At 40.9% G+C, this 26,537-nt stretch overlaps 1 protein-coding gene across 1 annotated transcript in view; it reads right to left on the reverse strand.

Moving 5' to 3' along the window:
• LOC117221719 (uncharacterized) overlaps positions 1–26,537 on the reverse strand; it is a 576,963-nt gene that overhangs the window by 385,799 nt on the left and 164,627 nt on the right. Inside the window, exon 3 of the mRNA XM_076523447.1 lies at positions 12,118–12,195. The gene's annotated coding sequence lies outside the window, so the exon portion shown is untranslated. The remainder of the gene's footprint in view (positions 1–12,117; positions 12,196–26,537) is intronic.

The raw sequence follows: 26,537 nt of genomic DNA on the forward strand, positions 1-26,537 counted from the left end.
CGGCACGGGTGGCCTGTAAGAGATTTTGTTGTAAATACGCGTGGCAGTCAACGTGTTAACTCTGGTATTTCGATTTTGAAACAATTCGGTAACATACAAATTACTTTTAAGTATGATGTGAACATTTTTAGTTGTGCCTCAGGGTCGTAATTCGAGCGCAATGGGTTGAACGATAAACGTACTTTATCTAACGACGAGTTAAAAATATTCTATTCTAAAATTTAATATAGTTTTGAACACCGGATAAAACTGTGTCGCAGCATTAATAATTTTTCCACATTTCCCGGAGAACAAGAGGAAGCGGCGGTCAGATTTTTCGCACAGCCGCAAGTGGCATTAATTACCGTCCGGCGTAAATACCGCACAAACGATGCAACCACGTGAAAGACTTCTCTATATTAATCGCAAAAAGGCGTGCCGTTCTGAACGAGTCATGCCCATACCCCGAGCGACGAACAGTGAATTAAGTCCGGCCATGGCCGGACACGAAAAAGGCGTATCCTTCTGGGAAGTCGAAAGCATTGCCAAAGAATGAGCCGAGCGTATAACTACAGTGTCTGAAACGGAGCCAGTTCCTTCGTCGCTATTCATATGCTCCGTCCCTTCTATTTCCTTATTTTTTTCCGAAGAAAAAGAATTTCAATCGTCCCTCGGAACTCGTATAAATTCGCTGACGTTCACAGTTTATCGATTATGAGAATGTCCGGCAATACTTTTTTTTCGGATATCACGGCCCATGCGCCAGAATAATCGTATTTGAACTGCCACGCGCGAACGGGAACGATTCGCTATCCTAATTTATTATTTAAGCATTTTTAATGTATTCGTTAACGGACAACGGATTTTTATGCGAAATAAAATTTCTCTGCATCGATTGCATGCTACTGGAGCTTCAGAGGCACTTATTTTCGTTCTTAATCGTTTTAACAAGTTTAGAATAATGTAACAGTATTTGAAAATATTTCAAATGCTTTTACCGTTTTGCATTTGATCTATACACTTTTACCATGAATGCATAACATTCACAGTCTATTTAAAATGCTTCGAAAATAATTCCTAAACTGGAAATCTTTATGTGTCATTCATTACATTCCTTTCCTTGACCCAGTTCTTTCGGCTTCTTTTCGACACTGAGGATACAAACATTTTGATTTCGAAGAATATACAGGGTGTCTCGAATTTTTCCGTACATAGTTAACTATAGCGCTAACTAAAGCGCTGAAATGTTATACAACAAAATGTCCTTGAATGCTTTGTTGAGAAGTTATGACAAAAAGAAGAAACGTGAAAGATACGATAAAGATCACGCACAAGTTGTTACATAACATTTTATTCTTATGTTTTAGTAAGTCGTTGAATTCGCCTTTTCGTCAACTATAGCGCTATACGATCAAAAGAACACGATGCCATTTAAGAAAGTCAAGGTGACTTTCGTTTGTCATCGAATGAAAGATTTTTAGAATTCCTTTTTACTTCAATTTATTTTCCTCGAAGAACACATTAACTTTTATTCCAAACATTTTTTTGTCAGATTAGCGTAAATGCTTAAGAAATCGGTGCGATCGTTACGCTGAACATCCCGTATGTAAAATATAAAATATGAACTCGAATGAATTCGTAGAAAATTTAAAAAAAAAGGAAAAAATTAAAGAAGGCTGTGATTAACCCCTTGCCGTGTTTTGACGAGTCTAACTCGTAACGGAGATTTCTAGTTGTTGAGAACTAATTGTGAATATTATTCCGTTCTTTTTAGTCTGAATAAAATTCTGATACCTTGTCATCGGTAAGTCTTTGAGTAAAGTCGTTGAGTAAACGTGGACACGCGATAAATATAAATTGCCTTTATTCTTAGAAATTATTACAGTGGAATAATTTCCGATCATTGTAACTACGAAGGAAATGGTACGGCTAGGGGTTAACATGTTGACTGCCATGCGTATTTACAACAAAATCTCCAACAGGCCACCCGTGCCGCTATAGGAAGCGTGCGCTGTTAATTCATATCTGTTTCTGTTCCTGCATGAACAGTTGGAATCTTTGCCGAGTACCGAATGGTATAACTTAAAATCTCTGCCCTTATTCTTTTTCAATAATGAAAAGAGATCGGATTGCCCGGAAGGAGAAGCATAAATAAAATTACATCGTCAGATTCTGATTTGGATACTGATAAATATAATCTTAGTGATAATGAATGTTATGAAGATACTATTGACGAGATTTTGCGAGAATTGGTCATGGAAGAAGAAAGAAATGTCGATGATACCGAGGAAGCTACAGTTCAAATAAAAGATACGAAATGGACCGATCAGAGGCACGAGCATATCTGAAAAAACAAACAACTTTTTGTCCAAGCTGTCCTGATCAACCTCAACTTTGCAGAGAATGTTTTAATGTTATACACTGCGAATAATCTTTTTAATAAACCATTTTTATAAGAATTCAATAGTTTCATTACCTCCTGTAGAATATTTGTCGAAATATTTTCGGAAATCCTTTGTAAGTAGTCAAATCAGCGTCACCCGAATTACGGGTGAGAACTTTTGCTGTCACCCGAATACGGGTGACGCGGCAGTCAACGTGTTAACCCTAGAAAGATAACCATATGACAACGTACGTAAAAGATAACCATACGCTTCAGAGGCGCATGCTTTTCTAAGGCGTCAATTTTATACTAACAATGGATATTTATTTAAGTTAATCTAGTCATTTTAAAGGTTTGGCATTATTGTAAAAATAAAATGCATTTATATTATATTTTTTTATATTTTAAGTAATTTTAAACTTAAATCACTAGACCTCTATGAAAAATTAACAAAAATCAACAGTCTTCGCAGGCGCCTCTGCGACGTAGGTTATCTTTCTCGGGTTAAAGAAGGCTAAATACTTGAGTCGCAGATCCGTTCAGATTTCGTTGCGAGAAAATCACGCGTGAAGGACGATGCGCCAGGCGAGAAGCGACGCGACGCGACGTCTTGATGAGTCATCAAGCGGTCGAGAGCGGTCCGGTCAGTGTGGATCGACGCGCGTAAACAACGCATTCGGAGAATATTTGGCCCGGGCACAGCGATCGCGTCGAGTAAGGTGGAGTTTGATTGGAGGCCCGGGGTAGCAGCGGAGGAGCAGTCGGAAGCTCTACGCTAACACAAGTTTGTCAAACGATCGGCGGAATTAGTCGCCTGAAAAGGCGCTCGATTTTCCCGGCCGGCAATTACCGGCGCGATCCTGGCCGAGCGGGTGCCAGTTGTTAAGAAAAGTGGCTACTCCCACGGCCGTTTTCGCCTTGGTAATGGAACTTCTCCATTCAATCGCCTGGCCGATTATTCCGCCGTTATTTCGAGTGGTTTGCGCGGCAGCACGCGTTCAATCTCGCCGATCGGGCTCATCCGTCGTCGCTCAGAATCTTCTGCTCTCTCTCTCTCTCTCTCTCTCTCTCTCTCTCTCTCTCTCTTTTCGTCTCATCTCTCCTCTCCTGAACGGGATCATCGTCGCGGGAACGCCTTTGGTATCCGGTGGACCGCTAGGAAAAAGAACTTTCAGTTCGGCTAATATTTATTTTCACGAAATTACATTAGCCCGTCCGCGATAAGGGAATTACGAAAGTTTCGCGAAACTTCTCTCTTTCCTCGGAGACACGTCCCCGCGGCCGCGTTTCCATCGGCTATGCCCCGGCGATTAAATACCGGGCAACCGTAAGATTCTCCGTTGATGAACGCAGGGAACCATCCCGCCAACTTCGAATGAATATTTGAATTTCATCGGGGGCGGACTACATTTTGCAGGGACCCGCCAGGCGCACCGGTGGCCCCGGCTTTTAAATCAACGGTGGACAGCTCGGTCCCCCGCGACCGAATCGAGTTTCCAACGCGAGTAACAGCGATTTGATTCAGTTCCACGCGATCAACGCGATCGCGGCAACGCGCAGTGCGGGAGATACGGTTGGTAACGAAAATATCGGGACGCCTTTTTTAACACGTTGAATGCCACGGGGGTCACCGGTGACCGGCACTTAACTTGCCGGTGACGCCGTGGGGGCCACCGGTGACCGGCGCGCCCAAATTGATAGAAATATATATAATTTCAAACAAATGTCAATATCTAAAATGTTGTATTATTACCTTCATCGATTCAAACAGTGACCCCCGTCGCAATTAACATCTCAAACATGGTTATACACTGTGACTTATCTATTGCAGATAATATTTCAACGTTATACAGGGTGGGACATTTTAATCAGGTCACCTGAATAACTCGCTTGTTTTTAAAGATAGGAGAAAATGCACTAAACTTACTTGGTATTGGGGGGCTCATATAATCTGGTATTACCAATTTTTCTGTAGGTGGAGGCGTCAAGGAGATACGAAGGTCAATTCTGTTTTTTTTTTTTAAATGGAACAGTAAGTTTTTTTACTTACATTCTGATAGAGTGTTTCAAGGCGAATACAATGAACTATTATGAAGGTCATTCAAGGTCGCCCAAAGTGACACAGAGAAGCAAAGCTAAAATACAGTAAAATGGCAAATAATCACACAAATTTGTTTATAAATCTAATCAAAACATAATGTCATCTATTTACTTGTGTGCTCGTCATATTCATGTTTGGGCCAAAATTTTCATCACGAGTCAGACTCGTTAAAGCACGGCAAGGGGTTAATTTTGCTATTAAATGGAATCACAAGAAAGAAATGGAAAAACACGCGTCTCTTAACTTTTTTATCTGAACCAATAACGAAAAGTTAAAAAATGCCATTCGTAGATCTCGGTAACCAAACCTGTCCTTTTATCGTAAGGACCTAATACACTGTTCCTCTATCGTTTAGATAGAATCGTTTATTTTTGCTGAATACTTTTAATTAAAATCGTACTGTGGATATTTTATATACGTTCAATTTTCGTATATTATAATAGTGGTGTATTTCATCGATTAAACGGCTCAAATGTCACATAAAAATTTTAATTAAAAAATTAATTGAATCAAAATTTTAATTAAATTAAATTAATTAAAAGTTTTTATCAAAAATTGCTACTATCACTTGTTATCGGTCGAACATTGACTAACTTCTGTCGAATGGAGTTCTTTCATCGAATCAGTTGCAACTGTCGCTTGATTAATTATTATTTCGTTCTCGCAGTCACATCATTAAAACTATCGCTCTCATCGACGTCCGATTATTTCAGTGACCATTTCCCAACGAAATTTATTGCGGCAAACGGAAACGCGGCGGCGGTCTTATGCAAATTAGCCAGCGAATCGCGGTGTTCCGGCACGTTCAATTTTTCATGAGGTTTTTACAAGATCCTGAATTAAAGGATTTTCAAAGCTCCGAACGGCGGAGAAATGCTTTCCGGAACAATGGCGGCGCTCTGAATGAAACAGGGACACTTTGTAGAACAATTAAACCTGTCCGAATGAAAAAGTTCACGCTGTGTAGAACGATTAAAACGTTCGGGATTAAAAAAAGAAAAAAAAGAAAAGGAAAAAAAGAGGAAAAGGATACGTCGCCGGACGATTAAAACTTTCCGAATCGAAAAGAACGAACCGCTGTAGGAACAATTAAAAGTTTTCGAATCCGACGAGGACACATATCGAGCCGTCGGAAATTAGATGCATTGGATTTCCGCGTGATTTCCGCCGCCCTCCGGGGACCGATCGAGTTTAGGCAGATCGTTCGAACTATTATTTCGAGTTGCGGCCGGTAAAAACGAAGCGAAAGCGGGCTTCGCGGCGGGCTCCGAGGGCCGCGATAGGGCGATTGCGCCGCATAGATATGACATCCGTGACGGAAACTTCTCGGGACGGACTTCTCCCGGAGTTTATCAATAAAGGAAGTAAAGCGGTTCGCGGGACCCCGGCTCCTCGTCGCGCGCCGGCCTCCGAGAACCCTTTTAAAAGTTTCAGAAGGTGGGATATAAAGTGTAATGTTTGGGGGATAAGGAATATTGAAACTCGCGGATCAACTTCGGAATAGAATCTCGAACGCCGCGATACGATCGTTCGAGGAATTACCCGGATATACGCCGGGATGGCCCTCGCAGACTCCTACGCCTTCAAATATTTACATACTTCTGCGCGCCCGGGATTGGGGATCAAAATATTTTCATATTCCAAGATTTTCGAGCCTGTATCCGCGATCGGATCCGTATACACGTCGGCCCAAAAATTACCTGCCTTTCGATTTTCGCTTCTCCCACGGTGATACAATGTTCCTTGGTTAATCAATTTTGCAAGCAGATAAAGCATTTGAAGAAAATGTGCTTTCAGATTGTATTTAAAAATGGACAATTTGGGAAGAAGAGATACGATTATTATATTGTTGCGAATTATACTGCATTTCTCTCGCGTCGCGGCATTTTTATGTACAATGAAGCACATAAACTATAATACAACTCAATTCAATTATGTTAGAGATCTTTGAATTTGAAACGTTGATCGCTCGACGATCCGATCCCGACTCTTCGATTGTCCGTTGATAACACACCTCCGTGGCAACCCCACTCTTCTATTATTCTTTAAGGAGTTGCTCACAACAGGGCAGTTTCACATTACAGCGACTTGATTTGGACAAGTTGCCGTAACAATATTATATTATTATATTATATCATTATCATTATATTATATTATTATATTATTATATTATTATATTATATCATTATCATTATATTATATTATTAGTATTATTATATTATATATATATTATTAAATAGATTAAATATAAACGATATAAATGAAATTAAAATAGCTCGCGTGTCGGAGTAAAGAAGTAGAGAGAGCTGAAAAATATCGTCGAAACATGTCAGGATAATGCAGAAAATATGTAGAAACGAAATAGCGAGTTCGTTCATTTTTTCAATCATGTTGGTAAATTAAAAACAATAGATCGACAGTTTCAAATTCTTCTAGTCTTTCTACCATTTCATATTACGACCACCTAAATAAATTCCGCCATAAATGCATAAAATCCATAGTCTACTTGAAATCGTTAATCCGACGGTAGATAAACGTAAACATCTGCGAAAGACAATTTCTGATATAGTTTCCGGAGCACTTAAGAGTGTCTACAGCCACATTGTTACCGCGACTCCGTAACAACAAAGTTTCTTCCCCCGCAAGCCGAAGAACGTCCGACAGTTTTCCGTGCGCCGAAGAATTGAAATTTCCAAGTGGTTTACGCGACGAGGGCGGAATTCTTGGAGGACTTTCGACTGTTCGCTCGCCTCATATTCGTCTCACACAATGCGGGATCGTAGCCGAATGAAAGAGGACGCGTCTGGCGAATTCTCGGCACGCGTTTCATTGTAATTCGTGCATACAACCTGCCTCCCTGGGCTCTCAAGTCTCGAAAGAGAGAACTCGCGCGCGCGAGAGAGAGAAAGAGAGAAAGAGAGAAACAGAGAGAGAGAGAGAGAGTCGATTCTTCGGAACGTTCCGATTAGAAGACGGTTTTCTGTCGCAGCGATTCGACGCGAACGTGTCGGCGAGCGGAACGAGCATATTCCACGCGCGGCGAACAAAATATCGAGCGCGGGACAAGAAAAGCCACTTGGAAGACAGAGCTGCCATCAGCCAGGGCTACGTCTCCGCGGAGCGTGCTTCTAATGCGGCAGTCGACGTTAATGTACGCGGGTTTCCCAGCTACCGTGAAATACACTCGGGAAATATGGGGAATGCCGCGGCTGTTTTCCGAAATTTCCCGTTACGCTGTTGCGGAGAGCTAACTTTCCACTTTTCGCTCCGTTGAGGGGCCGGGTTTGCTATCCGATCTACGCCACGCTGTTAGAATCTTCGTTAGAGTGCTTAGCGAGTTGCGGAATATTTGCGGAAACAGTGCTGCGAGCGGTGATTTAATTTTCCTTAACATCTACGGCAGACGACGCTGCCGATAAAGCTGAAAAAGAAGCTCGTAATCTGACACCCTGGGACAACGGTTGTAAAATTAGTTCACCGGACCCGAAATCCTCCGTTAAAAAGTACAGAAAATATGTGGAAAATATTAAGAAAAAATATATACATATAATATATATATATATAAAAAGTATAAATATAAATTTATGGAATACCGATTGGATTAACGGGATCAATTGGATCAATGTACATGTTAATTATAATCTAGAATATAAGTCCTTACGTATAGTTAATTGCAAACCATGTGGTCCCCAATGAATGTAATAGAAATTTTAAAAATGCCTTTCGCAGATCTCGGTAACTTATACGCACCTTGAAAATATTATCGAAATCAGTTAACGTTGTTATGAGTTCCAACAAATTGAAGACGGCAAAAATCGCAGTTTTATCACGATTTAACTTCGACCAAAAACTAAAATAAATCTGCGGTTTTTCAAATCTTTCAACGCCTGTAGCTCGACTCTGGGTTAACCGATTTCGATCAAATTTTCAGGATGCATATGAATTATAGGCTCAGATAAAAAAATTAAAAGGCGAGAGTATTTTATCTTTTTTTTTGTCATTCCAAGTAATAACAAAATTTAAAACGAAAGCATTTTATTCACCGTTTAGTAGACTTGTTGTAGAATGAAAGGATACTCAAAAGCACTTTATTTAGAGTTACAAATTCTACTCCAGAACATTCGCGTATCCAGTAAAATAAGTGATGGTGATATATTGCAAAACTACAGAGATACAGAAATCTGGTGTTGGTGAAAATCCCGAGGTGGCAACCTCACGGTTCGGTGTCTACTTTTTAACTGTCGTCTGGGCCCACCTGGGCCTCTGTAGGCAACGGCTCACCCTCGCAAGGGGCCATAAAACTGTTAGGTGGGTCATCGTTGAAATTCCAACAAGACTAGTACCTCTAATATCTAAACAAAAATTCAAGTCGTTTAGTTGAGTTTTAAAAAAGATATTACGTTTTAAAAAGTGTACGAACACTTTTGTAAGCCACTGTATATTCATCCTTTATCCTCGAACCTCCTGTAAGTTATTAGGTCTACCGGAAAGTTCTGTCCGTTTTTGAATTGAAATATAACACAATTTTCATACATTTAATAATATTTATTGTAGAATATACTTTCCATCGTTACTTATGACTTCTTGCCAGCGTAATGGCAACTTGTAAATGCCATTTTTAAAAAATGATTTATTTTTAGAGGCGAAAAACTCGACTAGTGCTTGGTTGACATCAGCTTCGGTTTTGCATTTGTTTTCCTGTAAAAAGTTTTGCAAAGAGAGAAACAAGTGATAATCGGAGGGTGCTAGGTCTGGGGAGTATGGTGGATGCGACAGAATTTCCCAGCCTAGCTCTGCGATTTTCTGACGAGTCGCCAAAGCAGCATGTGGTCTGGCATTATCATCGGTAGCCATGTTTTCGCGATCGCGTCTCGCTTAATAATGACATGAGACATCTTTGTTTCAGTTTATTTAGAAGAATACATGTGTGTAAAGGCAACGATAAAGAGAGATAGTCATATATGTCTCAAATCAACATGTGCATATGGATTGAAACTTGAAGTGACACTATCGAACAGAACTTTCCGGTAGACCTAATATTTCGTCTACCTGCTCTTTATAATCCTTTGCTTTCCTATATACATACAGATTCGTACAGTCCTAAACGATCTTTAACGCGAGATGAAATGGCATCGGTGTCCGAAAAATCGACGATACGTAGCTCGACGCGAATATGTGAGAACGAACGTCTGGATGCTGGATTACGGTTTCCCGCGGGCTTAATGCATCTCTCGGCGCCCGGCCGTTCATTTCCGAAAGATATTTTCGGTGTTTCCTTGATCAACGCAACTCACGGTATGACCGAGCACGATTTTTCACAGCGAACCTCTCATTCCGACGATGATTTATCGCGGCGCCGTCGAAAAACTTGCTAATGCGTGCACCACGGACGAAGATACACGGCCGCGGCCGACGCCGGCAACGACAGCGAGCGGATCGACGCGATTTCCGGCGCTGCGCTATCGGGAATTAATCTTTTCCGTTCGACCCCGGCCACGGTTCTCCTCAGGAAAGAGCTCGTAGACGCTCGAATAATGTTGCTCCTTCATTTATAGGATTATTAGGCCGGAAGCATTCTGTCCGGTCCAATAATCCGGTTCTGAAGCGCGGTGCGCGCGTGCAACGAAACCGGGATCCCTATTCGGATCTTTTAACCGTGTTGACGCTAGATTTATGAAAGAGAACAGCTATTTTATAGTAGTTGATAAAAGTAACAATAATAAGACATTTATTTTGATTTTTAACTTTTGAGTGTTACTGTAATCTCTCTCTGCCGCAACTAACGTATTGATTATTAAATTTAATAAATAATTCATAAATGTATATTTACGATCTGAGCGATCGTAAAATAACAAATTAGTGACTCGTCACTTTTACGGAACACGAAAATATATAGTGCTGCATTCGTTTGCGTTAATAGTGAGACAGAACGACAGCATAGACATTCGGTTCTTTATATGTGCATTTTCTGTCATTGTTAATAATTGTTATATAGAATGATATATTACGTGCTAGGAACATGTCTGCTATGACTGGACTGTGGATCTTTGTGCAAAGTAAAAATAACTTGCATCAATTACGAACAACAGGAGCCATTTTGGAATTTCCCTCTTTCTTTAACTCCTTTTAATTAGACGAATATTAATATGTTGACACATTTCTATTCATTTGAACTTCCTTAAGTGCGCAAAATCCACGGTTCGCCTTAAATACACAAAATCCAGAGTCTACTCGTAAGTGCATAAAATTTGCAGTCTGGTCATAAATGCATAAAATCCGCTGTTCTAGCTATGACCCAGATGCGTACCTACTCTGAATTTCACTTGAAGTTCTTCGCAAAGTTTGTACGAATATTAAGTTGAAACATAAATAGCAATTAGTATTGTCAAAGTATGTAAATATCTGTTTACTCGCTCATGAATGCATAAAATTCTAAGTAGACTACGAATCATTAAGCGAAATAAGAATTGACTGCATTGCAACTATCTTGCAAAAGAAGAATAGGAATAACTTGTCGTTACTTCTTTAATAATTTTAATAGGTCGAAAATAGTACACCGACGTTATTAACCGTTTGCACTCGAGTGGTAACTCCGAGGCACCACTAAAAATTGTGTTCCATCACATTCGAAAATAATTTCTTGATTATCCAATTTGTTCATACGAGTTTGAGTCCTAGAGATTATTCAGAAAACACGGTCGAAAAATGCCGAACAGCGTGATAGCGCTTGTCTTAATTGATTGCAAAGAGAACCAAGCGGCGCGATAGCGTTCGTCAAGATTGCCAAACAAAAATAAAAAGAAAAAAAATGAAAAAGAAGCAGCTATGCGATGTACATGCGTCAAGGTTATATTACGTGCGATGTACGTTAAAATTTGATCGCGACACAATGTCTGAACAGCGCGATCGCACTGCTTGGGACTCAAACGGTTAAAAAGGAAATAACGTAGATCAGAGAAACTACAGGGTGTCCCAAAAATGTCTCGCAATCCGAAAGTAGCGGGTTCCGCAAGTTATTTGAAGCAACTTTTTCCTTTACAAAAATTTTCTCCGAGGCACCGTTAACGAGTTATTAACGAAAAACAGTGACAAATGAGAGGCAAGATTAGCTGCCGCGAGGTGGCTGAGCCAACGGCGCCAGCGGTCGAGGCGGTCGAATCCCAGTTCAGCTGGCGCGCGGTGACCGAGCCAATGAGCGGAACTGGGCTTCGTGCGCTGGTTGGCTGGGCCGCCTCGCGTTAGCGGTACTCGATTCTTATTGGTCACTGTTTAACGTTAATAACTGGTTAACGGTGCCTCGGAGAAAATTTTTGTAAAGGAAGAAGTTGCTTCAAGTGATCTGAGGAACCCGCCATTTCCGGATTGCGAGATATTTTTGGGATACCCTGTATTTTAGATTCAGAGTTAAAATAGTATCGAGTACAAAGGGTTATATTAATCAAAGACTTTTAATCTTTCTACTGTTTTAAATTACACATGCATATTTTAGAATAAGCGCCAAAAATCCGCAGTTTCGATGACACTCGCTTTGTGAAAAATGCTGAAGCAATACCCTTCCACAACCTTCCCACTCGCCAACAATGACGTAGACGATCAGATTGATTCGGTTCGAACGAACCTGACAGGCACAGTCAACAGAAACACATCGACTCACCGATTTGTCGGCGTTGCCAGGAACAGTATCCCGCGGCAGTCATCGCGCACCGCGCGCCGCGCTGTGGAATCCTCCGGTCTGCAACAGAATGATCGTTTGCCAATTAAACGGCAACGGGGCCAGGTGAAATCGACGCGATAGGCAACGCGCCGTTCGACGTCGATTCGCGCTGGTTTAAAGAAGCGCCGGGAAACGCGAGCGCGCGCATTCGCTCGCACGGCCGGCCGCGCTCCGCAAACTTTGGCACGTGTTGCACCGGAAGTTTGCAGCGTTTAACGGCTCGATAAAATCTCAATTATAGTCCCCGGCGTGTCCTGCGAGGCGCCGGTAACCATGAACGCCGCGGCGGCACGGTCCACCGGCGAACGTTATCGCGACCCGGCAATTTACCGCTTCCCAGTCGACTTTGCAATTTCAGGTTCATTAAAGAATTAGGGACTCGCGTCGCCTGTCGTAAAACCCCGGCCCTGTAAATCCTTTAGGAATTGGGGCCTGTCTTACCTGTCCTCCTTTACAATTTTACAATCCAGTATACCGAACGCACTCGATAATACAAGTACGCTTTTCTCGTTTGAAACTTCTCCTCTTGTTCGACTCTTTGCTTACGACCACGTCTGAGAGACGTGGTCAGATGATCGGGCCAGAAATGACTATCACGTCTGAGAAACGTGGTAAAAATATCGGGCTAAAATTGAACACGTGCACGTAAAAAATGTACGCGTAATATGCACAAAATAATGAAATAATATAAACTAATCAAATGTGTGCACATGGATTATAATAAGTTACTTTTAACAAATAGAAAAAATAAACAGCTGTTTATTTCCTAACATCATTAATTATAACAATAAAAATAAATTATGGCAGTAAAATAATAAAATGTGCACACATGGATCATAATAAATTACTTTTTACGAATAGAAAAAATAAACAGCTTTTTATTCCCTGGCACCATTAATTGTGACAATAAAAATAAATCATGGCAGAGTAAAATAATAAAATAATATAAAATAATAAAACGTGCACACATGGATCATAATAAATTACTTTTTACGAATAGAAAAAATAAACAGCTTTTTATTCCCTGGTACCATTAATTGTGACAATAAAAATAAATCATGGCAGTAAAATAATAAAATAATACAAAACAATAAAACGTGCACACATGGATCATAATAAATTACTTTTTACGAATAGAAAAAATAAACAGCTTTTTATTTCCTAACATCATTAATTATAGCAATATCAGTAATGATAAAGAAACAAATAAACCAGTGGAAATGGCGCTCTTACATGTACGCGTTCCAGCGAAACGTTGAGTATGGGTCGCGCGAGACCCGGCCACTATGATCCTTCATGCGAAGGTTAACGCTGCTTGTTACGTCTCATTGTATACAGTTCTCCTGCAATAAATTGCCGAAAATAATTTCTCGTTCCTTCTTCGACGCAGTCTCCAATTCCGCGTAAAAATCCGGAGAAACCAGCCGCCGCGAGACACCGGTAGGCACTTAATTGTTGCTCCGCGATTAACCGTGGAATATGCGAGAGCGGCCGTATAGCATTAGCCTAAAATCTGCCACAAAGCCAGCTCGTTTCCGCGGAATTATTCATAGTTCCTTTCTAACGGGGCTCGACGGGCTAACATCGGCCCGCGGTAATTTATGCCGGCCGGCTCGTTGACACGGGATCGTTAGCAGGCCCGGTAATTAACATTGCTCGAATCTCGACGCACTCCGTCGAAAATCCGGCCCGCTTATCCGTCGATAAAATCTCAATTAGGGGTCCGCGCGGGGGAGGGGAGGGGGCCGGCGGCGCGGGGCGCGGCCGTGGAAGCAAGGCGTTCGCGAATTGACATGAAAGCGACATAATCGTCGGGCAAATAGCCGCGTAAAACAAGAGCCAAGGGGGAGGAGGGTCAATTTACTCGGCGAGATGCATCGGCTAATGGCGCAGCCGTCGCAATTTTGCAGAGGACACGCGATGCACAATGGGTCCGGGGCTATCTGCTGCCAGATTTAAGCCCTTACGTAAAGATAGGACGCGACTGCGCTCCCGGGAGTTTATCTAACCCGGCCCTGGGAATATATTTCGACGCCGGGCGTCGCGTCGCCTCGCCTCGCGTCGGTTCTTCCGGGCAACGCAACAACCGAGCCGCGTTCCGAGCCCGTTACGACAAACCGTGCCGTAACCCAAATACGTAAGCTGTATTTTTACGCTGTTGCGCGATGCCCGATGGATTAATGCGACCGGATAAAGTGCGCCCTGTTTTGTCGTGGAAAGTAGAAGAAGCCGATGCTTTCGTCGATTCCCCGCGGTCTTCGGAACCAACCGGTTTCATCAGTTTTCCTGCTTTCGGTAATTCGACTGGACTCTGTTTCGCCGCGATTTATCGCGTTGCTGCGATATTTGTTCGGTCGCTCAAGCGATTGAAGCAAAAGGACCGTGGAATTATACTAAATTGTATCGACTCGCTGTTAGCAACTTCCTTGCGACAAATACACTGCTCCACGAAATTATAGCATAGACAAATTCTGAGTAAAAATTGGCTAACTTTGATCGACGGTAACTCCGCGAAAATTCATCGTGGAATGATCGCTTTAGTTTTAAATTAAAGCTTGGAACCTCTACTTTAACACTTAGCGGACGACGACTTTTCCGGCAGAGTCAAGTAGCAGGACGAGGCGATTTTTGCAAATATGTCGAGTGTCTTATATGGTACAATAAAGTAATCTTACATATAAATATTATCTTAGAAAAACGTTATATTTCGTTAGTTCATCTATATTCACACTTTTATGAATATAATTTTACACAAACTATGATTTGTAGTTTCGTTCGATGTGATAGTTTATAAAACATTGACCAAGATGCATTCTTTGTTTATCTGGACATGTATCGTAGAAATAGGTCGTCTCATGTCTTCCCTCTGGTTTGTTTCGACTGGAACAAACTTTGCAATCTTTCTTTGTGCCAATAACAATTACATGCAGTTTTCCGTTGACGAAAATCTCCTCGCAATTTGTTGATCAAAATTTTGCGAAAGTTCAAATGTGTAACTGGCTGTTCGCTTCTCTGCCTTTTTACATGTTTGTAGAGAATGTACGAATCGATTAAACAAATTTCCAGTCCACGGAAAAATAATTTGCGCCACCACTTCAGGGACATTCGCATAAAACAGTACGTTGAATAATGTTGGAGATAATAAAATCTAACATAAACATCGACTGGCGCCTCTCACTCGACATCTTGTTTTCTTATTTTAAGTTTCACGCATCATGTTTGCCATATTGAAAGATGCCAAGTTTGGCGAAATGCACGGACGTTATAAAATTTTTATTCTTAATGAATTCTTAATGACGTTTTCAGCTGGATATAGTTTCATCATTTCCCTTTAATTTAAGAAAAAAGAAACGCGGCTGCGATTTTTCGTCGCCAGGTTCCAGCGCTTTACAGTACACCTTGCATTTTTCCAAAGTCAGTCGAAGTTGGCCAATTTTTATCTAAAAGTTTTCGATGTTACGATTTTCTTGAGCTGCGTATATTTTTGCAAGATTTCTATAAATTACACGTGATAACATTTTCAGCACATATACAAGTTACTCAGATCTACGAAACACATTTTTTAAACTTTGATTATAGGCTCGAACAAAAAGGTTGAGAAAGCATCATTTTCTCAATTTTTATATCATTCCAATCGATTGCAATCTGAAAACATTTTTGCACACTTATTATCTAAGAAACTAGAAAATTCGGTTGAACCAGAAAATTCAAGTCATTCAGACCAATTTGAACACTGGAAATACCAAACCAGTCAAAATGATTACTTTCGGATTTCTTTCTTTTACAATTTCTGGTACTGTGCAAATATTTCTATGAGAAATTTTTCGGTGAACTTCTCTGTTCAAGTATTTACTATAATAGAAATCGTACGAAGTTTGAGCAAATCTTGTCATCTTCATAAAACAATATACATTTGTCGCGTTTCGGGTCCGGCAATTCTAGCGTCGAAAAAGTGATTCCGTTTGAAAAGGTGTTAACATACTTTCCGACGCGAGTGTATGTCACTCGAGACACCTTGCTCGTGGTGACGAGTGTCTTTACAATGTTTACTTCGTTGTCGAAGAGACTGAAACGGTAAGATTCGAAGAGCGGAGAGCCGGGCACTAAGATTCCGCGAAAGGATTTTTGAAAGCCCCGCCTAGCCTATATTCGCGGCATCGGTCGTGGTTCAGTGGGTTGCGGAGCCCCGTCGAGGCTCGTAATCGTTCCTTTGTTTTTCGCAAGCTCGCGAAGGAAGTTCGCATTCACGCGTCGTTTGCGTCGGGCCAGCTCGTCGTTGAATTATCGCCGGAAATCCGCGCGTGAAAGTAATTACTCTGTCTCTCTCCCTCCCTTCCTCCCTCTCACTCTCTCTTCCTCTCACTCCCTCCCTCCCTCCCTCTCACTCTCTCTTCCTCTCTCTCTCCCTCTCTCTCTCCCCCCTTCCTCCCTCTCACTCTCTCTTCCTCTCACTCCCTCCCTCCCTCCCTCTCACTCTCTCTTCCTCTCTCTCTCCCTCTCTCTCTCCCCCCCTTCCTCCCTCTCACTCTCTCTTCCTCTCACTCCCACCCTCCCTCCCTCTCACTCTCTCTTCCTCTCTCTCTCCCTCTCACTCTCTCTTTCTCTCTCTCTCCCTCCTTCCCTTCCTCTCACTCTCTCTTTCTCTCTCTCTCTCTCTCTCTCTCTCTCTCTCTCTCTCTCTCTCTCTCTTTCGAGTTGAACTGCGCGACCACGGGCGATCAATCACGGTGCTTGCTTATCATAATTAATTGCGCCGTCGGAGAATGGAGCGCGAGCTCGAAAATCCGCAATACGCCGCGTTCCGCTTCGAATCGAGTCGCAGACCGTGACACGTTCACACTGCGCGCGACTTATTTCCTCGTTCGAATCCTTCGTTCTTGTCACAATTTATTTCGCTGACTTATTTCACCACGGTTAACGATGACATCGGTCCATTGTTTTCACGCACATTCGTTTCAAAAATTTGGGTGCTGTGGATCAAAGCTTTTAGATTGAAATTGAAAAATGTCTATTTAATGGGATCATTCATTTTCGAGATAAAAATTGCTACGAACAGAGTACTTTTAATCATACGACGTGACAAAATTATTTTATCCGTTTGAAGAAGATCTAGACAACAGACCAGACTTCCGAGACTAAAATAAAAAAGAGTGTTCGATATAAATCCGAAAATTAAATTCACGAAATAAAAATTCCTAAACGCGGCGTACATTCGCGAACATGATGGACCGAAAGTAGCGGAGCAACGAATGCCCGTGTTTTATAAACGAGAGCACGAAATTAAAACATATAAAAAATGACGACTTAAACTCCGTTTAACTTCGTCGGTATTACAACACGGCCCAATTGAAATGAAAATCAATTTGTTTCGGATCGGCAGACAAAGTTAAAATTCAATTAACCGTTTCCTGCCGAGCGTTTTTATTTGTTTTATCTTGCACGATAAATCGAATGCGCGTTGATGGTGCCCGTAACTAGATTCCCGGCGAATTATCGAGCGGCGGTGGCACGCTCGTAAAAGTAAAACGAGTGTGCGTCGGTGTAATTGAAAAGAAAACTGCTGTTTGCCGGCGAGACCAAACACAGACGGCAGACGTCCGCGCGGAGCCAATTAATTCTAATCAAACACATCCTGATCAAACTCGTTCCGCTTAATGACACAGACGGCGGTTAAACAGTATGCAGCGGCGCGCTAATTTTAGCCTGCAACTTCATTTAGCCCTCTTATCAAAATTCCCTTTAACGAAACACCGGGCCGCTGCGCCCTATCCGGGAGCCCGGCAGTTTCAATTTGCCGAAACTTCAATTCCGCCCGCCACAGTTTAGTATTCGGTTCGGTCGAGCCGAATTTCGCCACGGGCCGTCGCGTCGGCCGAAACACGCCGCGGCCCGTCTCTTTCTTCGATAAGCTACGGAGAACATCCTTCCGAGCCTTGCGCCGCACAGTGGTATAAAAGCTCGAAATCATGGTCGAAATCCAAAAAATCGAAGTTATCGTTGGGGAGTTTTTCACTTACGGATTGGTTAGTTTAACGATGCGTCTCCGTGTGTTGGGAAAAACGAAATGACCCATACTTTTATACCTGAATGGCAATTACACTTCGAATTTCGAGTTTTTCGGGCAGTCATTACTCGCGAGCGAGAGCGACGGTACGAAGTGAATAGTTTAAAGCGTGTATGTTTTTGTGGAAGTGTTTTTTTTCAATTGTAAGTACAACATTTTGTACCGCTAACATCTCACGAATCGTTAACTATTACATTAGTAAATCGATAAATTGTAGATTCAAATTATAAGAGCAAATGGAGTGTATTTACTGTAAAGTTATAGTCGAAAGTTTTGCGGCCTATGAGGGCCTGCTTTCAAACTTACTGGAGCCATAGTTTATAGTTTCATCTAGCTGCACTTAAAAAATTGACTGCATCGCGTTGCACTTTTTTCAGTTACAACCATTTTTGCGAGTCAACGTACGGGAAACCGTCTCGCGAGAGTATCTAAGACAGAATAACTTTCTAAAAATCATGCCAAATCGCTTACATTGTTTTGAGATGTTAGAAAAAACACTTTATTAGGCAATGTCGAAAATTATTTTGAAATAAAAATGAAATTTGTTAGATTGAAAAAAATGTTTCAATTTTTGGTTTTCTATTTTCAGGATCTCGTGACAGTCGATACTGTCTAACTAGGAAAGAACACACAATGGTACCATTTACTGCGAGGTAGCAATTACCGTGTTATTCTTTTAATTTAAATTCAATTAATTATTTATTTTGTTAAAATTAAATTACTTTTAAATTCCGAAAATACCGCAAAAGCTGCGTCAATTTGTTGATAACGAATTCGCGAAATTTTCTGTAGAGCTTATGAAAAAGCTTAAGAAAATACTGAACGAGTGAAGACCAATATTCAGTAAAATCAATCGTTCCAGACAAAACGTACTGTTAATCGTATCAAGACTACGGATTTATTATGAATTTTTGTTTTTACTTTCAAGTCCGGCAAACATGTCGCACGTCGATAGGTAAACATACTAAAAAAATATAAGTCATCAATTTATATATAAAGCTTTTCCAATTCAAGCGCATTGAAATTGGGGCATCTGCTATATAGAGAAAAGCACATAAATCTCCGAGAGATTTGAACGTTTCAAACAAAAAAAAAACTAAAAACAAACACGAAGGGAACAACATCGTTCGTTGCAAATTTCATGATCGTGTTGAACCGTGCAAGCGTCGGCATCAAGCTCCGCGAGACAAGACGGTATCGACGACTGTCTCCAAGGGTTTATTCCCTGCCCCCGGAAGGGCAAAAGACAAAGCTGGAGGAAACGAGAACTGCCGGGGGGCGGATACGTTCGTCGGCGAAGAAAAGCTGGTCGCGGGACGTATTGGCATTGTGCGCGAGAGAAAGAGAAAGAAATTAACGTGGACGTTTATTCGATCGTCAAAGCGGACGAGGGCTTTCGTTCCGTTCTGGCAAGTTTTCGGTGAAAAAGAGTCGGCAAGCAGAAGCGGGGCGAGCGGTGGGGGGCTTGAATAGCGGAAAAACGATCCCTCGGGACACTATCTGCCAATAAAACGCGTTAATAACGATAATCGGTTCGTTAAGGCGGGGTTTCGGGGCCGCGGACGAGGGCCGGCCGGGGGCCGCGCCCGATGAATTATCTCTAATTTTTCCGCGTTTCGTACTTATTGCGAATCGACCGTCCGACCGGGCCAGATAACGCAGTTAACGATAATTACGAGCGCTCGTCCGAGCGTACGTAGCAATCTGTGCAATTATTCTTCGTGACATTTTTCCGTGACGCATGGAAACACGCCAGTTTCGATGAATCCCGCGCCCACCGGCACCGACGAGATATATTACGTCTTTTCCAGCTGTTATATTTCGATCTTCCAACAGAACTTTGCAAAATATTTCTTACACTTTCCATTTTTCTATACTTTTTCCTTTTTTGGTTTTATAGCTTTTGTATCTTTTTATATATTACTTCGTATATTACATTTTGCCTTTTTTAATGCAGTTAAAGTGTTTTCGGAGATGGAATTTCCTACCCATGTGGAATCGAAATTCTGGTCAAATTCTATTCAAATTCAATCGAATTCTATCGAAATTGAATTGAATCCTACTCCAATCTATTGAATTCTATTAAAATTCAATTGTGAATTCTATTCAAATCCAATTAAATTCTATTCGATTCAATCGAATTCTATTGAATTCTATTCAAATTCTATCGAATTCTATTGAACTCTATTGAAATTCAATCAAATTCTATCGAACTCTATTGAATTCTATTGAGATGCTATCGAATTCTATTGAATTCTATTGTGGCGGCTACCTCCAGACCCGCCAGCAGAGGGCTCCTCTTCCCGCTAGTAGCCGATCCGTTCCGATCCCTATATATACACCGAGACTTCGTCCTACCCTTACGTCTAAGGCAAGGGCCCGCTAGGATAGCCTTACCGATGAGTCCTCTAGCGGGCCCCGGACGAAACGTCTCCCCACTCCTTTCCCTTTCACGACAACACGAACTGCCGCCAAACTATTGAGTTCTACTGAATTATATTGAAATTCAATCAAATTCAATCGAATTCTACTGAATTCTATTGAAATTCTATCGAATTCTATTGAATTCTATTGAAATTCTATCGAATTCTATTGAAATGCTATCGAATTCTATTGAATTCTATTGACTTCTATTGAATTCTATTGACTTCTATTGAATTCTCTTGAGTTCTATTGAATTCTCTTGAGTTCTATTGAATTCTATCGAATTCTATTGAAATTCTATCGAATTCTATTGAATTCTATTGAAATTCTATCGAATTCTATTGAAATACTATCGAATTCTACTGAATTCTATTGAAATTCTATCGAATTCTATTGAAATTCTATCGAATTCTATTGAAATGCTATCGAATTCTAATGAATTCTATTGAATTCTATCGAATTCTATTGAATTCTATCGAATTCTATTTAAATTATTGAATTTTATTCAAATTCAATCGAATTCTAATGAAAGCAATTGAATTCTATTGAAATACAATCGAATTCTAACGAAATCAATTGAATTCTATTCAAATTCAATTGCATTCTATTGAAAACTATTGAATTGTAATTTTTGTTGAAATTAAAGTGCGTATTCTGTTCAATGTTTTCGTTATCGATGATTAATTTCTTAAAGTCTTGCACAGATTCGTTATTCAGTGCGTTTTTGTTGTAATGTACGGCGCGCCGCGGGGGGAATGGCACCGTCAACAACGCAAAAAAAGTCACAGCAGCCGCGAGTGAAAGTCACGTACGCCGAAATCGTACACGATCGAGCGCGCCAATAAGCACCACGCGTTCACTCGAGCGCGCCAATGAGCAGCACGCGTTCTCTCGAGCGCGCCAATGAGCGTCAAGCACGCCGCGTACCGCGACAACGCGGACACTACCCTTGGTCCCCAGATATCCCAATCCCTTGTCTACTCTCACGCCCTACGGAGCAATGAATATAAGTTTTGTTCGACTATATTTCTATTTCAATTTCGTTATTCGCACGTGTATTATCACGAAGTTAATTAAAATTTATTACACAGTCCCAGATCGTCCTGCGTTCAAGCAAGAAGAAGAAACCTGCAAACCAGCTTCTGCAATTGAGCCGTTTATTTTGAAAGTGGCATAAGTCACTTTACCGTAATGAAAAGTGGTGATTTTTTAATGTATATACGAAATTATTTATACTGAGAAAAATATCAGTATACAAATAAATCTTCTCGAAAGTTAGCATCCATATTTTTAAACGTGTTAAAACGCAAACCCTTAAATATATCGACTTAAAAACAAAGTAACTCTTATGCCACTTTCAAAATAAACGGCTCAATTATCTCTCGCAATACAGGGTGTCCCAAAAATGTCTCGCAGTACGGAGATGTGGGGTAGCTGAGGTCATTCTAAGTAACTTTTTCCTTTGCGAAAATGCAATCTGCGGCTTTGTTTACGAGTTATTAACGAAAAACACCGTCCAATGAGAGGTGACGGCGCGAAGTTCGAGAGCCCGCAGCACGAGGCTTTGACAGAAGGTCGGGACGGACTCGAGCCGCGTTCGAATTATCGAACAAGTCACGAAGCGTGAACTTTCCGGATTTTGTTTACCACGTAACAGTGATATTTTTAAGAAAAACGCTGTTCTCCTTTACTTTGGAACGTCTGAAGAATATTTACTAATTTTTCGGACCCGAAATAATATGTAGTTTAACCGTGACAGCCGTTTTAATTTTCTGGTGTGCACGACACCTCGTGTGTACCATATGAAATTTTTATGCAAGGTGTACAGTGAAGATTAGCAAAGTTAATGTAAATGATATTTTAATTTAAACAGAACAGAATTCAACGAATGATTTGCAAAGCATTTTGTGCGAGTGCACAAAATAATTTCTACAATACATTTCTCGAAGAAAGGTAATGTGGACACCAAAATTTCACATCGAGCATTCTTTCGTCGAGTTCTCGCGTCGAATACAAACTAGTCCGTTCTTTTCTAAATAGAATTAAGTATGTCGAGGCGAGCCACGGTGCATGGTTACTTGTTCCGGAAACTTAAATGAGATCTGCAACGGGATAACAGTGCTCGCTGCTCGCCGAGAAGTATTCGAAGAATTCGGTTCCCTTTGAGCCTGGTAGACGCGGATCGAGCGTCGTAGAACAGAATTCCTCGGCGGAAGACGAACGTCCCGAGCGAAATTGGAGTTCCGAAGAAAAAAATGTCTGGATCGTCGAAGTTCCGGTCCCGGTGATCCGGGGATCGCGTGACTTATAGGACGATCTCCGTGACGCGGCCGAACAAAATTGGAAACGAACGTACCGAGACGCGGTGTACGCCCGCGATTTCGCAGAACACCGAAAGACCCCGGAATCACAAATTGCTTTCTCAACGGTCCTATGTTCCGCTTATTGGAAAGCCGATTTTCGGTGGTGTCGCCACGCGCGCGCGCGCTCCCGCCGAATAACCAATAAACTTCTTGTTCCACCAACTGGTTTTATTAAAGTAACCGATCGCCACCGAAACGAGTCTACTTTGTTCTCTGTTTCGTGGTCACGGACTCGTCGTTCTTAACCCTAGAAAGATAACCATATGACAACGTACGTAAAAGATAACCATACGCTTCAGAGGCGCATGCTTTTCTAAGGCGTCAATTTTATACTAACAATGGATATTTATTTAAGTTAATCTAGTCATTTTAAAGGTTTGGCATTATTGTAAAAGTAAAATGCATTTATATTATATTTTTTTATATTTTAAGTAATTTTAAACTTAAATCACTAGACCTCTATGAAAAATTAACAAAAATCAACAGTCTTCGCAGGCGCCTCTGCGACGTAGGTTATCTTTCTCAGGTTAATTGAGCCGTTTATTTTGAAAGTGGCATAAGTCACTTTGTTTTTAAGTCGATATATTTAAGGGTTTGCGTTTTAACCCTTTGAACTCGAGTGGCGACTGTAAGGCGCCATTGAAAATTGTTATTGTCATGTTTCGAAGTAATTTTAACATCATCAAATTTGTTTGTATTAAAAAAACTGTAAAATGTGTGGTTATTGCATGCGTCAAAAAATTCAATTTCATATGTATAAGATGCACTGGGTTCTATAAAATGGAAATGCTATAGGTTGGGAAAAGTATTTCGAATTTCGAGTTGAAATGGCTCCGACCGCTAAAGGTTAACACGTTTCAAAATATGGATGCTAACTGTCTCAGGATACTGATATTTTTCTCGGTATAAATAATTTCGTAGAAACATTAAGAAATCACCACTTTTCATTGCGGTGAAGTGACTTCTGCCACTTTCAAAATAAACGGCTCAATTGAATCGGCTACTTCTCTCGCAACTCGTCTTTTAACGCTTCCACGACCGCGCTGGAAACCTGAAAAATTTTCATAAAATTATAATATTCCATTCGATTAAACAAAAATCACGAAGCAAACTTATATGGCATAAATTACTTCTTCAGCGTTCGTACCTCTTGCGAATCTTAATAAAATTAAGCAATCGTTTTTAATTTTTCGTTAATCGTCCATTCTAGCATCAGTCGACTGAATTTAAAACGCGGATATCTCCCCATTCGGTTGGATAAGCGTTAATAAACAACAAGTTAACATTTATCTTTTGAAACAGACACCTTTGGAACGTTTCCAGTGAAATTTCACTGGGAAGTATTTTGACTATTTAATGAATTTTTAATTCTGTTTGCGAGCGAATAGAACGGTCGATACGCAAATATTCTTCTCTTGTATTCCATTCGATCTAATGTTTAGAATTATTGTCTTAACTTCAATATAGCAAAAATTAGCGTAAATTAGTGTTAGTAAATTTTCTTGCACCCACGAGCGACTCTAGAGCGTCGTTCTAGATTTAACAAAATATTTTAACGACAAAGACTATTAGCACTAGGTTCACAGAAACCGTCCAAATTTGTTAATTTACGATTATTCGAGTATTTTAAAATATTAGCAATTATTTTGATGGATTTACTCTACTTACGGCAAATATTACAAGAACGCTGATTAAAAATCAGAATAAATGTCTTATCGTTACTTTTATAAACCGATAGAAAACAACCGTTTTCGGTGCACCATAAATGCAGTGTTAAATAACAGCGTTGATCGCGTTAATGAAACCCAGAGCAAGACGCTTAGAAGATCGCGCACAACGTATGCGCCGTTTTTGTCATACACGGAGCTCCGACGGCGTTAAAAGACAATGTCATTCTGCCGACTATACTGCAGAGACACCTCTACCGCGTAATATCTACTTAAGAAGTTCGTCCGGGCAAGTTTTCAATCTGCTTATAATGCAATTACCGGGATACATGAAATTCCAAGAGGGTCGACGGTCTTTGCGCCGACGATCTCTTGTTTTCCATAGAATTGCATAAGGAATCAGGATCGGAGTTCCATGCCGGCGATGCGCGCCGTTCGCTTATTGGAAAGCAGATTTTCAGAAAGTTGCCCGGAGGCCGGGCTTCTTATTGTCCGCTAGCCGTGTTCGTTACGCGGACCGCCGAGGCGGCGACCAATTTTCGAAAAAGCTACGACCCCCACAAATTTTCGGTCGACCTCGTTTCCTGCCGGACGATTTTCCATTACGGGAATTCGATCGTCTCCATGAAACATTCCTTGCCGGGCTAATTTTATGGTGGATCGTTAGCCTTCGAGTCCAGTCGAACGTACGAAATTACCTTCTTCACCCTTTCCCGTCATTCGGGTCGACCTTCCAACGTGGTCCTCGGCTTAATACTTTCGAAATAATTCATTCCGCCGCTCGAATATTGAAAGCGGTGCGAGACTAATTGGAGAAAGAGCGGAGCTTGTTCCTGGAAATAGCCCGCGGCGTATGTGCATCGCGTTGCATTTGTAAGACGTTTATAGTAATGATAATAATAATATTATTAGGTTGGGGAATAAGTTCGTAGCGAGGCACTACTAAAATTTCTTATACCACCTTCCAAGATAATTTTATATTGACAAAGTTTAGATTTAAAGAATTATTAAGAGTGTAACTGTTGTGCGAGTCCCAAGAATCAATTTCATACGCATGAAATGCATTTTGTCATATAAAATATAAATAAATATTATAAGTTAGAAAAATGATTTTATATTTACAGTTGAAATAGCTTCGAGTGCGAAGGGTTAAATGTGCTATCATTCTAACGCATCGATTTTATTTCCATAGCAATTCTTCTCTTTTCAAACACAATTTTCTGGACTGACGAAATTCGATTCTATCTAATTTGCGTATGTTCACTGTGGTCTTTTGCAAGTTTGTAGAAAAACAAAAGCTTGATTGTAACGTTAAGCAAATAAAAATCGTTTATTTGTAACAGCGTGCCATCGTTTTGTCGCGGAATGTATTAGGTTGGGGAATAGGTTCGTAGCATTTTTATATTTTCTTTTATTTTACAACGATTTTTTGCCGTTTGACAAAGTGTATAATATTCATTCGATAGAGCTCTTTCTGCTCTACAAAACTGTGCTAATCGTCTTTTTGAGTAATTTAATTTTTTATTACTTTCGAGGCTTAGAAATGGAATTATCCAGAAGGTAAAAAGCAACATTTTCGACATTTTCTCTTCTTCGCTTTTCATCGAGGCGAAAAAGCTGCCGAAGCAGCCCGGGACATTTGCAACGTATACGGAGAAGGTGTCATAGGCGAGTCTACAGCACGGAAATGGTTTGCGAAGTTCAAAAATTGCGATTTTGACGTCGACGACACGCCCCGCATCGGAAGATCTTCCGAATTCGACGAAGAGCGCCTCAAAGCACTTTTGAAGGAGGACGGTCGCCGAACGAGTCGTGAATTGACCGAAAAAATGAACTGCGATC

The sequence above is a fragment of the Megalopta genalis genome, chromosome 7 (assembly GCF_051020955.1).
Source record: "Megalopta genalis isolate 19385.01 chromosome 7, iyMegGena1_principal, whole genome shotgun sequence".
NCBI lineage: Eukaryota > Metazoa > Arthropoda > Insecta > Hymenoptera > Halictidae > Megalopta > Megalopta genalis.